This window comes from Bufo gargarizans, chromosome 6 (assembly GCF_014858855.1).
Source record: "Bufo gargarizans isolate SCDJY-AF-19 chromosome 6, ASM1485885v1, whole genome shotgun sequence".
Lineage (NCBI taxonomy): Eukaryota > Metazoa > Chordata > Amphibia > Anura > Bufonidae > Bufo > Bufo gargarizans.
Window position 1 is genome coordinate 41,203,342 of NC_058085.1, and position 14,369 is coordinate 41,217,710.

The 14,369-nt window shown below is 48.4% G+C and overlaps 1 pseudogene; it reads right to left on the minus strand.

Annotated features, from left to right (window-relative positions):
- Positions 1-14,369, minus strand: part of LOC122939846 — a 213,905-nt pseudogene that overhangs the window by 119,390 nt on the left and 80,146 nt on the right.

Genomic DNA, 14,369 nt, shown 5'->3' on the forward strand with positions numbered 1-14,369 from the left:
GATGTTTTGCTCTGGGGTATACAAATCTGCAAATTTCAGGTTGAAGTGGTCTATGAGGGGCCGAATTTTGTGGAGCCGGTCAAAAGCTGGGTGGCCTCTGGGACGGTAGGTGGTGTTGTCGCTAAAGTGCAGGAAACGCAGGATGGCCTCAAATCGTGTCCTGGACATAGCAGCAGAGAACATGGGCATGTGATGAATTGGGTTCGTGGACCAATATGACCGCAATTCATGCTTTTTGGTTAGACCCATGTTGAGGAGAAGGCCCAGAAAAGTTTTAATTTCGGAAACTTGGACTGGTTTCCACCGGAAAGGCTGGGCATAATAGCTTTCCGGTTTGGCGGATATAAATTGTGTGGCATACCGATTTGTTTCTGCCACGACTATGTCCAAGAGCTCCGCAGTCAAGAACAGCTCAAAAAATCCCAGTGCCGAACCGATCTGAGCTGTCTCAACCCAAACTCCAGACTGGGCGGTGAAAGGGGGAACTAATGGTGCGGCTGAAGTTGGGGACTGCCAATCAGGATTTGCCAGCACCTCACAGATTCTAGGGGGTCTACGGGCCTGTCTGTGCGGTGGCTGCGACGGGGTAACTACTGCACGTGCCACAGTACCAGCTTCAACTGCCCTTCTGGTGCTCACCACTTCACCATGTTGTACGGCAGTGCTGGTACTAGGTCCAGGGTGGGCTGCGTTGCTGGTGTATACCTCACCACGTAATCCGACAGCGCCGGGTACACAGGGCCGGGTACACCTGTTGGTATCAGGGACCTCAACCTCCTCGTCCGAACTTTGGGTCAGACTGCCACTGCCTTCTACAAGTTCATATTCTGACCCGCTGGATTCGTCAGATGAGGGTTCCCATTCCTTATCTGACTGGGTCATAAGCCTGTAGGCCTCTTCAGAAGAATACCCCTTGTTTGACATTTGGACTACTAAATTTAGGGGGTGTTCCCTGAGACTACCCAAGAAAAAAAGCAAGCCTGTCTTACAAATGGGAGGCTAGCGAAGTACCGGAGGCCGCTGCGATTGATAAAAAATATCAAAACTGATTTTTTTTTATTGCCGCAGCGCTTGGAAAGTGATTGTGCAGTGATCAAAAAAAAAAAAAAATGTCACTGCGGCGGGGCGGGCGTGGGTGAACGCACGTGTGGGCGACCGATCAGGCCCGATTGGGCAAACACTGTGTTTTGGGTGGAGGGCGAGCTAAGGTGACATTAATACTATTATAGATCTGACTGTGATCAGTTTTGATCACTTACAGATACTATAACAGTACAAATGCTGATTAGCGATACGCTAATCAGCGAATCAATGACTGCGGTGCGGTGGGCTGGGCGCTAAACTATTGCTAACTACCTAACCAAGGGGCCTAAACTATCCTAAAACCTATCAGTCAATACCAGTGTAAAAAAAAATAAAAGTGACAGTTTACACTGATCACTTTTTCCCTTTCACAGGGGCGATCAAGGGGTTAATTGGGGTGATCTGGGGGCTAAGTGTGATGTTTGGTGTACTCACTGTGAACTGTGCTCCTCTGCTGAGACCAACCGACGAAAAGGACCAGCAGAGGAGCAGAGAAGCCATTTAACACCTTATATTTATAAATATAAAGTGTTAACTGGCTTGTGATTAATTTTTAAAAAAAATCATCAGCCTGCCAGCAATGATCATTGGCTGTCAGGCGGATGATGTAACCCCCCCCCCTCAAACTTTTGCCGGCCCGCGATGCGCATGTGCGGGCTGGCTGTAAGCGTCGTCTCGCGAGATGACGCGTATATGCGTGACTCTGCCTGAGACTGCCGCCTCCGGACCGCGATCCTGCGTTAGGCGGTCCGGAGGCGGTTAAACATTACCCACATTCTGAACATGAATATGACTTCTCCCCTGTGTGAATTCTCTGATGTTTAACAAGATATGATTTTGTCTTAAAACATTTCTCACATTCTGAACATGAAAATGGCTTCTCCCCTGTGTGATTTCTCTGATGTATAACAAGATTTGGTCTATTCCTAAAACATTTCCCACATTCTAAACATAAAAATGGCTTCTCCCCTGTGTGAGTTCTCTGATGATTAACAAGATCTGATTTTGTCTTAAAACATTTCACACATTCTGAACATGAAAATGGCTTCTCCCCTGTGTGATTTCTCTGATGTGTAACAAGATCTGATTTATTCTTAAAACATTTCCCACATTCTGAACATGAAAATGGCTTCTCCCCTGTGTGACTTCTTTGATGGCTAACAAGATTTGATTTATTCATAAAACATTTCCCACATTCTAAACATGAAAATGGCTTCTCCCCTGTGTGAGTTCTCTGATGATAAACAAGCTCTGGTTTTGTCTTAAAACATTTCCCACATTCTGAACATGAAAATGGCTTCTCCCCTGTGTGATTTCTCTGATGTGTAACAAGATCTGTTTTATTCTTAAAACATTTCCCACATTCTGAACATGAAAATGGCTTCTCCCCTGTGTGATTTCTCTGATGTATAACAAGATTTGGTTTACGATTAAAACATTTCCCACATTCTGAACATGAATATGGCTTCACCCCTGTGTGAGTTCTCTGATGTTTAACAAGATCTGATTTTGTCTTAAAACATTTTTCACATTCTGAACATGAAAATGGCTTCTCCCCTGTGTGAGTTCTCTGATGTTTAACAAGCTCTGATTTTGTCTTAAAACATTTTCCACATTCTGAACATGAAAATGGCTTCTCCCCTGTGTGATTTCTCTGATGTGTAACAAGATCTGATTTATTCTTAAAACATTTCCCACATTCTGAACATGAAAATGGCTTCTCCCCTGTGTGATTTCTCTGATGTGTAACAAGATCTGATTTATTCTTGAAACATTTCCCACATTCTGAACATGAATATGGCTTCTCCCCTGTGTGAGTTCTCTGATGTATAACAATCTGAGATTTAAATCTAAAGTATTTCCCACATTCTGAACATGAAAATGGCTTCTCCCCTGTGTGAGTTCTCTGATGTTTAACAAGATCTGATTTAGTCTTAAAACATTTTCCACATTCTGAACATGAAAATGGCTTCTCCCCTGTGTGAGTTCTCTGATGTTTAACAAGATCTGATTTAGTCTTAAAACATTTTCCACATTCTGAACATGAAAATGGCTTCTCTCCTGTGTGATTTCTCTGATGTATAACAAGATTTGGTTTATGATTAAAACATTTCCCACATTCTGAACATGAATATGGCTTCTCCCCTGTGTGAGTTCTCTGATGTGTAACAAGATCTGATTTATTCTTGAAACATTTCCCACATTCTGAACATGAATATGGCTTCTCCCCTGTGTGAGTTCTCTGATGTCTAACAATCTGAGATTTAAATCTAAAGTATTTCCCACATTCTGAACATGAAAATGGTTTCCTTCTAACATGAGCTGTTTGATGTTTAGCACCTCTTCTATGACTTTTATTCTGTGTTACAGTCTGTGATGAATCAGAAGATCGGCCGTGTTTAAAAGAATCAAATGATGCATTGTGACTGTGATTGGATGAGGGTATATCTTGCATATTGGCATGCTCTTCAAATGTATCTCGGGTGATACCACAATCATCTACTTCAAAATCTGAAGATACCAGATGTTTCTCTGAGTTCCTGGTACAGTCATCTGCCAAGAATAAAACACATTTTATTATTGATGAATAATATACCATAAAATTATATTGAAATTTTTTAACATTTCGATATAAAAAAGTTCAAGTATGAATTGACTAAAACAGTGGTGTCCAAACAGATCACAATCTAATAGTAGACCAAGGGGCATAGCTAGAAATGGTTGGCCCCCACCTTGAGCAACTTGCATGCAACCCCCACCCAGTCATTTATAAATAAAACATTTCCTAGCGCTACACAAGAGGCGCTGAATGCCCTCTTAGTGCCCCACACAATAGTTATCTCCCCTCAGTGTCCCTTTTACAGTGAAATTCCTCCTCAGTGCCCTCTTCACAGTACTGATGCTGCCTGCGTGCCCCACTGAGTAGAATGTCCACACAGTAGTTATGTCCCCTTTGTGTCCCCCTGCAGTAGTTTTGCCCCTTAGTGCACCTCCTGCAGTAGTGTTGTCCCTTAGTGTCCTCTTTACATCAGTGAAGCTCCTATACTATGAATAAAATTAATAAAAGTAATACCGAGCACATCATGCACTTCCCAGCAGCAGACATGATGACGTCATCTCTCCTGCTGAGCTGAGGAGAGTGCACAGGCCGGGGATTATCTCAGGTCTGTGCGCTCTCCCTCTAAGGCCAGCAGGGACAATGACATCACTGTATCACAGCTGCTGCTGGGCAGAGTGCAGGCCGCAGAATGAGACCTGGGGCTAAAATGGATGACAGATATAGCAGCTGGATTCGGAGGAAGAGAGGAGAGTAGAATGGCCAGTAGGAAGCACAGGAAACTGTCACTGACCATTGGGGAGCTGCTCAACATGTTATTTTCCTTGAGATATAATTTCTATTGATAATATGCAGAGTTAGTCACCTGGGTCAGGATATCTTGGGGTCTTTATTCACAGGCAGGTAGGAAATATCTAGTGTTCAGTGGTGAGACTTTTTTGTATGAGCTCTTAAGGCTACATTCACACAACAGCGAAAAAAAAAAGCCACATTCAGTTTTTCATGGCCATTTACCAACCATTTTTACATCTCTTTCTTGGTCGTCTGGACGTTTTGCATCCATTTTCAACGGCCATTATTTGCGGACGAATTAGATTATATTTATTAGTTTTTTTTTAAATTAAATTTCCAATCCCTGTAGTATACATAATGTCCCCCATAGTGGCCCCAGTTAGATATAATGTTCCCAAGGGTGCTCCCCATCAGTAATAATTAATAAGGTTAATAATGTGCAGGGTTTTGTTTTTATGGGGGGGGGGGGAATTACTCCTCTCATCCACTTGCACGCGCAGAGACAGTCGTGCTTCATTTGGTGCTAAAGGACCTACATTCTGAATGGGATGATGTCACCATGCGCTCCTAAGCAATAATGCTGGGAGAGCATGGTGATGTCATCACGTTGGTAGCACAGGTCCTTCATCACCAAGAGAGACTGCCTTGTGTGTGCAAGCGGATAAGGCAATTTATTTTTATTTTAACCACTAAAAGGCCATTTTACACTAGTGTACCCATTTTAAACAGCCATCACATGGATGCACTCCTGTCTAAATGACCATTAAAAATAGTCCCATTGATTTACATGGGGGCCATCTGGCAGTGAAAACCGCCACAAATTTTTCACAAACACTATTCACTCGCCTTAAAAAAAATGGCCATGTGAATAGTTCCATTGAGTTCAATTCATACTAAAAACAGCTGTGTGCCATTTTTCACTGTTGTGTGAATGTAGCCTTATCCTGCCGCCTTTACCGATTACACAACTACATATAGCGCCAAAGAATAATCCTGTGACCCGAACATCACCACTGCAGCTAGGACACTGTGCACACTGCGGTCTCTCCAAATCTCAGGCCTGTCACTGTCGAGTACACAAACTGCACGGCCCACACCATGACATCTTCCTTTTTTCATGCATTTATATTAAAGGGGTTGTCTCAATGGGGGCATTTTGCTAGGATATGCAACTATTGTCTGGTAAACGGAGCCCCGAAAGTGGTGGAGAATGCACTGTGCTTGAGCAGCCACCCTCCTTTCATTTGTATGGAGCCGACAAAAATAGCCGAGCCCTTGCTTGGCAATTTTAGTCAGGCCCATAGAAGTAAATGGGAACAGTCGCGGGACATGCGTGGTGTGCTCCTATTCACTCCACACCACGCATGACCCTCCAGCCACCACTTTGGCCCGCTCGGTTCTCGATAAAGGTGCGGATCCCAGCGGTTGGTCCTGCACCTATAAGACCCAAATGTCTCAGATCAGACAACTGTTTTAAGTGCTTGTGATTCATATATACAAAGATTATGAAAAGTATATCACTTGAGAGGAACCAATTTCTTGAAATTCATTTCAGGTGTAATTCTGAAGAATCAGTCAGAAGAGGGAACAAATAAATTTGACCAGAATCGAACCTGCTCCCATTGGCCTGATAATCTGTGTATGACTCTCTGGCAGATCTACTCCTTGGCATCAGCTGGAGGAGTGTGATAATGCCACCTGCCACACTGAATACCCTGCACTGGAGGCTGGACAAGCCAGTACACATATCAAACTGGGCCAGTTCCACCCACTGTTCGAATATCCCTCCAGAAGTCCATGGAGTCAGGGGACAGGCTATGTGCTTTTGCTGATATGCATCAGGTTGGCACAGCACTTAAAAAACTTCCATCACATTAAGAAAACTAAATTGGCTGCTGCTGCTGTGGCCTCTGAGACTTATTGTAGGGGTAGCACCACCAGAGAGGTCGGGAGGTCTCTGACTCAGCCAGGTTGGAGATGTCACTTCACGTTCAAAAGGGCCTTTTTAGCCACATAAGAATGGCTGGACAGTCCCCTGGATATGACCAACACCTTTTGCAAGCCATGTTTTTTAATAAAATTGATGCACCATAAATTTATGATGTGTGCCATGCAGGGAACATGTGCTATTTCCACCAAATGAATTGCAGCCACAATGTTCCTGCCATTGTCACCAACTGCGTTGTCCAGTTGTAGATGGAGGAGAGAAATCCAGCAGGAAACTTTCAGATTACCAACTGATCTATGTAGCTTCTCTCGCCCAAGCTAATCAGCTTTAGCACAACATGGCAATAGTTTTAGTTTGCACACCAAAAAGGAGGTAGAAGAAGCGGAAGCAACAATCTGCTCTGTTTTTGTTTGGGATAGGAGTATGTCCATTGAGGAGGACGTGGATAAGCCCCTAGTGTAGGGTACCAGATAATCAGCAATTGCAAGCTGAAGCATGGTGGCCAAGACCATACAGCGTTTTAAGACGACCGGTTCCACTCTCACACTAGCTCATTCTGGTCACAGGAAGTTCAACATGGCACTTCATGGCAAAGAAACCTCTGAGGATCTGAAAAAACAGAAATTCTTGCTCTAGTTAAAGATGGCCTAGGCTATAAAATGATTGCCAACACCTTGAAACTGAGCTGCAGCACGTTGGCCAAGACCATACACTGGTTTAAGTAGACAGGTTGCACTCAGAACAGGCCTCGCCATGGTCGACCAAAGAAGCTGAGTGCACATGCTCATCTCCATATCCAGAGGTTGTCTTTTCAAAATAGACGTATATCGTCATGGAGAAGTGGAAGAGGATTCAAGTGGCAACCTGTGAAGCGCTAGTGAACTTCATGCCCAAGAGCGTTAAGGCCCTGCTGGAAAATAATTGTGGCCACACAAAATATTGACACTTTGGGCACAATTTGGCCATTCTCACTTAGGGGTGTACTCACGCCAGCGGTTTAGACATTAGTGGCTGTGTGTTGAGTTATTTTGAGGGCATGCCAAATTTACACCGTTATACAAGCTGTACACTGACTACTCTACATTGTCTTAAAGTGTCAGGTCTTCAGGGTTGTCCCATGAAAAGATAGAATAAAATATTTACAAAAGTGTGAGGGGTGGACTGACTTTTGTGAGATACTGTAGGTACTAGCAGCAGATCTTGATGATTTGCTTGCCCAAATGCATTTAGCATGGCAGAACATTCCTCAGACAATCATTAGTAACCTCATTGGTAGGATGCCAAGGCGTGTAAGTAAATGTATTTATGCACGTGGCTCATGTTTTGCATATTTTGTTTCTGTTTTTCATCATTAACCGCCTCCGGACCACCTAACGCAGGATCGCGGTCCGGAGGCGGCTGTCTGAGGCAGAGTCACGCATATATGCGTCATCTTTCGAGACGCGAAATGACGCTCACAGCCGGCCCGCGCATGCGCATCGCGGGTCGGCAAAAGTTAGAGGGGGGTTACATCATCAGCCTGCCAGCCAATGATCATCGCTGGCAGGCTGATGATTAAAAAAAAATAAAAAATCACAAGACATTTAACACCTTATATTTATAAATATACGGTGTTAAATAGCTTCTCTGCTCCTCTGCTGGTTCTTTTGGTCGGTTGGTTCCAGCAGAGGAGCAGATATCACAGTGAGTACACCAAACAGCACACTTAGCCCCCCATCACCCCAATTAACCCCTTGATCGCCCCTGTCAATCACCTAGTGAAAGGGAAAAAAGTGATCAGTGTAAACTGTCACTTTTTTTTCCCACTGGTATTGACTGATAGGTTTTAGGATAGTTTAGGCCCCTTGGTTAGGTAGTTAGCAATAGTTTAGCGCCCAGCCCACCGCACCGCAGTCACCGATTAGCGTATCGCTAATCAGCATTTGTACTGTTATAGTATCTGTAAGTGATCAAAACTGATCACAGTCAGATCTATAATAGTATTAGTGTCACCTTAGTTCGCCCTCCACCATAAAACGCAGTGTTTGCCCGATCAGGCCTGATCGGTCGCCCACACGTGCGTTCACCCACGCCCGCCCCGCTGCAGTGACAAAAAAAATAAAAATTTTTGATCACTGCGGCGATCAAAATAAATAATCAGTTTTGATATTTTTTATCAATCGCAGCGGCCTCCGGTACTTCGCTAGCCTCCCATTTGTAAGACAGGCTTGCTTTTTTTCTTGGATAGTCTCAGGGAACACCCCCTAAATTTAGTAGTCCAAATGTCAAACAAGGGGTATTCTTCTGAAGAAGCCTACAGGCTTATGACCCAGTCGGATGAGGAATGGGAACCCTCATCTGACGAATCCAGCGGGTCAGAATATGAACCTGTAGAAAACAGTGGAAGTCTGACACAAAGTTCGGACGAGGAGGTTGAGGTCCCTGATACCACCAGGCGTACCCGGCCCCGTGTTGCTACACCACAGGTTGCGCAGGATCCGCTTCAAGGGGAGCAGAGTGGGGCTGGCGCTGTCGGATTACGTGGTGAGGCATACACCAGCAGCGCAGCCCACCCTGGACCTAGTACCAGCACTGCCGTACAACATGGTGAAGTGGCGAGCACCAGAAGGAGCAGTTGAAGCTGCGGTGGCACGTGCAATAGTTACCCCGTCGCAGCCACCGCACAGACAGGCCCGTAGACCCCCTAGAGTCCCTGAGGTGCTGGCAAACCCTGATTGGCAGTCCCCAACTTCAGCCGCACCATTAGTTCCCCCTTTCACCACCCAGTCTGGAGTTCGGGTTGAGACAGTTCAGATCGGTTCGGCACTGGGATTTTTTGAGCTGTTCTGAACTGTGGAGCTCTTGGACATAGTCGTGGCAGAAACAAAATCGGTATGCCACTCAATTTATAGCTGCCAAACCGGGAAGCTATTATGCCCAACCTTTCTAGTGGAGACCCGTCAAAGTTTCCGAATTAAAAAAATTTCAGGACCTTCTCCTCAACATGCGTCTAACCAAAAAGCATGAATTGCGGTCATATTGGTCCACGAACCCAATTCATCACATGCCCATCTTCTCTGCTGCCATGTCCAGGGCACGATTTGAGACCATCCTGCGTTTCCTGCACTTTAGCGACAACACCACCTACCGTCCCAGAGGCCACCCAACTTTTGACCGGCTCCACAAAATTCGGCCCCTCATAGACCACTTCAACAACAAAACTTGCAGATTTGTATACCCCTGAGCAAAACATCTGAGTAGACGAGTCCCTTATACATTTTACCGGGCACCTTGGCTTCAAACAATACATCCCAAGCAAGTGTGCCCGGTATGGGGTCAAATTGTATAAGCTCTGTGAAAGGGCCACAGGCTATACCCACAAATTTCGGATCTATGAGGGTAAAGATCAGACCCTGGAGCCGGTCGGTTGCCCTGACTACCTGGGGAGCAGTGGGAAGACAGTCTGGGACTTAGGGTCAACCTTATTTAGCAAGGGGTACCATCTTTATGTGGACAATTTCTACACAAGTGTGCCCCTCTTCAGGCATTTGTTCCTAGAACAGATTGGCTGCTGTGGCACCGCGCAACCTAGTCGCGTGGGCTTCCCCCAACGGCTCGTTACCACCTGTCTTGCAAGGGGGGAGAGAGCTGCCTTGTGTAACGATGAACTGCTTGCGGTGAAATGGAGAGACAAGCGTGACGTTTACATGCTCTCCTCCATTCACGCAGACACGACAATACCAGTGTCATTGAAAAGCCCCTCTGTGTCCACGACTGTAATTCGCTTATGGGAGGGGTGGACTTCAAAGACCAGATGTTGGCTCCTTATATAGTTTCCCGACGTACCAGACGCTGGTATAAGAAGGTGTCTATATATTTAATTCAATTGGCTGTATATAATAGTTTTGTTCTCTACAGTAAGACTGGGAGAACAGGATCCTTCCTCAAGTTTCAGGAAGAGATCATCGAGAACCTCCTGTATCCAGGAGGTTCCGTGGCCCCATCCACCAGTGTAGTGAGCCGTCTACACGAGCGACATTTCCCCAATGTCGTTGCTGGTACCTCAACCCAACCGTCACCCCGAAAAAGATGTCGTGTCTGTAGCAGGAGTGGAATAAGGTGTGACACCCGCTATTTTTGTCCTGACTGCCCTGACCACCCTGCCCTATGCTTTGGGGAGTGTTTCCGGAAGTACCACACACAGGTACACTTAGCATAGGGATTGCATCTCACAGGACAGGCACACAGGACTATTAGGGCCCATTCACACAGAGCTGCTGCAAACCTCTCCTTTCACCTGGGACAAAGTGCATAATGTACTTCGCCACATCTTTTGGCGATTTGCGCTTTGCACATTGTCCCATGGGGAAGGAGATGTTTGTCCTATAAAAAGGTAAAAATAAGTGTAAAGGCCGATTCATTGGCCTGTATTTGTGGGAGGGGCTTGGCCACCTACTTCAACGGCCGGCGCCCTCCCACAAGCGTACGTAGTGCAGAGTCCTTTGGAAGCGCGCTCGTACCTGGCTGTTCCTTCGGTGGATCGGGTAAGTGCAGGTGTGCGTGCAGTGGTCGGCCCTTTGGTGCGTAGGGGCCGCCATACGCTGCGCCTGATTTCACCCCTCCTGCTCGTCAGCCTCTGGAAGGGGGGGGGATGGAGCCAACACGGCACCCCCCTCCTCCGCCGCCCAGGCTCGCGCCCGGCACCGCTCTCTGGCGGGGGGCGGAGCCAGTGGTCACATGACGGCCAAACCCCCCGCCCGCCTCCCCGCCCGCTTCCGCCCCCTTCTTCTCGGCCGGCACACAACCTGCGCCTGCCTCGCTCCCTCACCTGGTTGGCAGCGCAACCAGCTGTGGGCCGGCAACCCTCACTTCCCAAAATTGCCAGGGGGCACATTTTCTCCCCACGCGGTGGAGGTGCCCAGCCGGCGGGGGGCGGCCCCTCGTCGAGTAGGGGGACACCCCCGCACTGGGCACCCCATCAGGGAGTGGTGGCCCCCCACGTGGCACGTCCCACACAAGGGGGGAGGCATGTCTGATTAGGCCTCCCCCTATGCCAGGGGGCAGCTCCGTTTCCCCACGCGGTGGAGGTGCCCAGCCGGCGGGAGGCGGCCCCCCGTGGAGTAGGGGGGGCACCCCCGCACTGGGCGCCCCATCAGGGACCGGTGAGGCCCCCCACGCGGCACGCTTTAGTCTCGGCAAGATGGGGCCCTCGTCGCCGGGGGCCCCCCTGGGCCAACCTCATGCCAGAGGGCTGCGCTGCTCCCCACGCGGCAGAAGTGCTCAGCCGGCGGACGGCGCCACCCAGGGACAGAGAGGGCCCCGCACTGAGCACCCTGTCAGGGACATTCGTCAGCTCTCCACGTGGCACTCGTCTCATGTTTGCGGGGATTGTCAGCCGTTGCCAAATCCATCCCCACGTGGTTCATGGTACCAGGGAACTCCGCGTTCCCCACGCGGTTACCATGGAGCACGGCGGCGCAGGCAACGGCTCGCTCCTCGCCCACATTAAAGTCTGGCACGGGCCGCCGTGCCGCCTAGATAGGTAGGGGTTTCCATCATCAACGTCAGGCACTGGTCAAAAAAAAAAAAAACATTAAAAAAAATAAAAAATAAATAACACCCACTCCCACCAGTCACCATACCTCCCCTCACGAACACGTCCTGGTATTGAGCCTCACGCATTGACTGGTTCTTTTGCATTTGTTCCGTTGTTGTTTTCCAGGTTCTATACAGTGGTTAGTCTGAGAGAAGTTGGTGGGATCTCAATTGATTTTTCCTTGGCTACCAAGGTAGTGAGGTACACGTCGGGGGATGGGAAGTAGCTGCCTTCAGGCTGGGGTCTCATGTTTTTTTTGTTAACGCACAGGTCATTTTCATTTTCATTATATACTTCCGTGGAAGTCAGTGCATAGGGATTCTCAGTTGGTAAGTACGTCAGGTCTCCTAGCATGGACTTCCGGGTGGCGGTTCCTGGCCATTCCTTCACGGCTCTTCTGGTTCAGTGTGCATACCTCACGGGAATCGTTCACCTTTTTCTGTACGTGGTTAGACAGCTGCACGGGTGCCAGCGACCATCCAGGCTAGTCGGTCATGTTACGTTACTCTTTCCACAGCCGCAATGTCACGTGCTTCGGACATTGTCGACGCGTCGGTGGACGAGGTCGTAGCACAGACGTCCGAGAGGGGCAGTACACCGTCCCTACGTGCTTGGACAATTCCTAGGCTGATGGCGGAGTTGACAAAGCGGGGCGTTCCTTTCCCGGCAACCGCCAGGAAAGCAGAGCTATATCGGCTGTGGAGAGACTCCCTGGCACCCAGCGCCAATGATCCCCCTGCAACTACGATGCAAACATCGCTGACTCAGATACACGTCATGCTAAACAGTCTGACGTCGGCCGTCACATCCATGCAGGCGAGGTTGGAGTCCATAGAGGCTCGCAGCACAGTCGCACCAGTTTCTTCCCTCGAGGTTCCGGTCGCCTCCACCTCTGCCATAGCAGACATTCGTTCTGCCCAGTCCGTCCCTAACGTGACTCCCTCCCACTATGTCCCGCTCAACATCAGGAAGGACATCCTAGAGGGTAGGGATGTCAATCTTGCGTCTCTACTCATAGCCTCCAGGGACCTTTCTGACAACAAGGTTATAGCTTGTGGAGAAGTGTCAGTGGTACTAAGGAGCCGCGACCACCGGCTCAACCGCAAATTGTCCATCCCGGAATTCGTCATGGCATTTAGTCTTTTTAGGGATGTCATTTGCACTGCCAGGCCGGACAGGAGGGAGGAACTAGACCTTTATCTCTTCAGGGTCACAGAGTTGGGTCATAGGTATGGAGGAACCGCGTTCTACGACTACCACTGTTCATTTGCAGCTAAGGCGGCAGCGGCTCTCTCCCAGTTTCAACACGTTACTGACTGGTCCAACCTGGACACTGAGCTTTTCTGCAGACACTTTGCAGGTCTGAAGGCTCCCTCCTGTTCCGCCTGTCAATCTATCTTCCACTCGGTTGAGTGGTGCGATAAGTCCGCCGTCAGCACGGCGTCCTACCCCTCCAGCTCGGCAGCTGGTCCTCTTGAGGTCTTCAGGCCCCCCAGCTCAGTAGACAAGCTGGGCCGGCCCATCATTCAGCTAGGAAGGGCACAGATATGCAACAACTTTAATTACACCTCTTGTAATTTTGGGCAGTGCCGGTTGTTGCATATCTGTACCAATTGTTTTAGGGCCCACCCCCGAGTAGCATGCTCATTAAAATCAGTAAAAAGCTACATGAGTGTGGTCAATATCAGCCGTCTACAAGAATTCTTGCAAGGTCACCACAACCCTGGGTTTGTTCAGTTCCTGGTGACAGGATTTCACAAGGGCTTCCACACGGGACTGATCACGACTCCAGAGTCCACACACGAGTGCAAAAACCTTCAGTCAGCCGAAAGAAATCCCGCCTCGGTAGACGCACTAATAGAAGCCGAGTTGAGCAAGGGGTTCCTAATCGGTCCCTTTGGTGTGCCCCCTTTTCAACGCTGGAGAGTCAGTCCCGTGGGGGTAGTCACAGGCAAGTTTAGCGGGAAGGAGAGACTCATTATCGACTTGTCGGCCCCACACGGCTCCCAGGTCCCCAGCCTCAACTCCCTCATTCCTTCGGAGGAAGTGGGCATGAGATATGCTTCGATAGACCAGGCTATCGCCATAATCATGAAAACGGGCCCAGGGTCCTGGTTATCCAAAGCCGACATATCGGATGCCTTCAAGCTGCTTCCCATCATGCCAGCCCTCTGGCAGTGGCACGGCATCAAGTGGAAAGGCCTGTACTATTTCTCCACTAAGCTCACCTTCGGTTCCAAGAGTAGCCCCTGGCTCTTCGATCAGTTGGCTCAGGCACTCCACTGGATCTTGGAACACGTAGTCCTCTGTGAGTTTGTCATCCACTACCTGGATGACTTCCTGCTGATTGAGAGGCCAGGGGCACTCCTCCTAGGGCTGGGCAAGTTACTCAGGTGCTTTTCCCAGTTAGATGT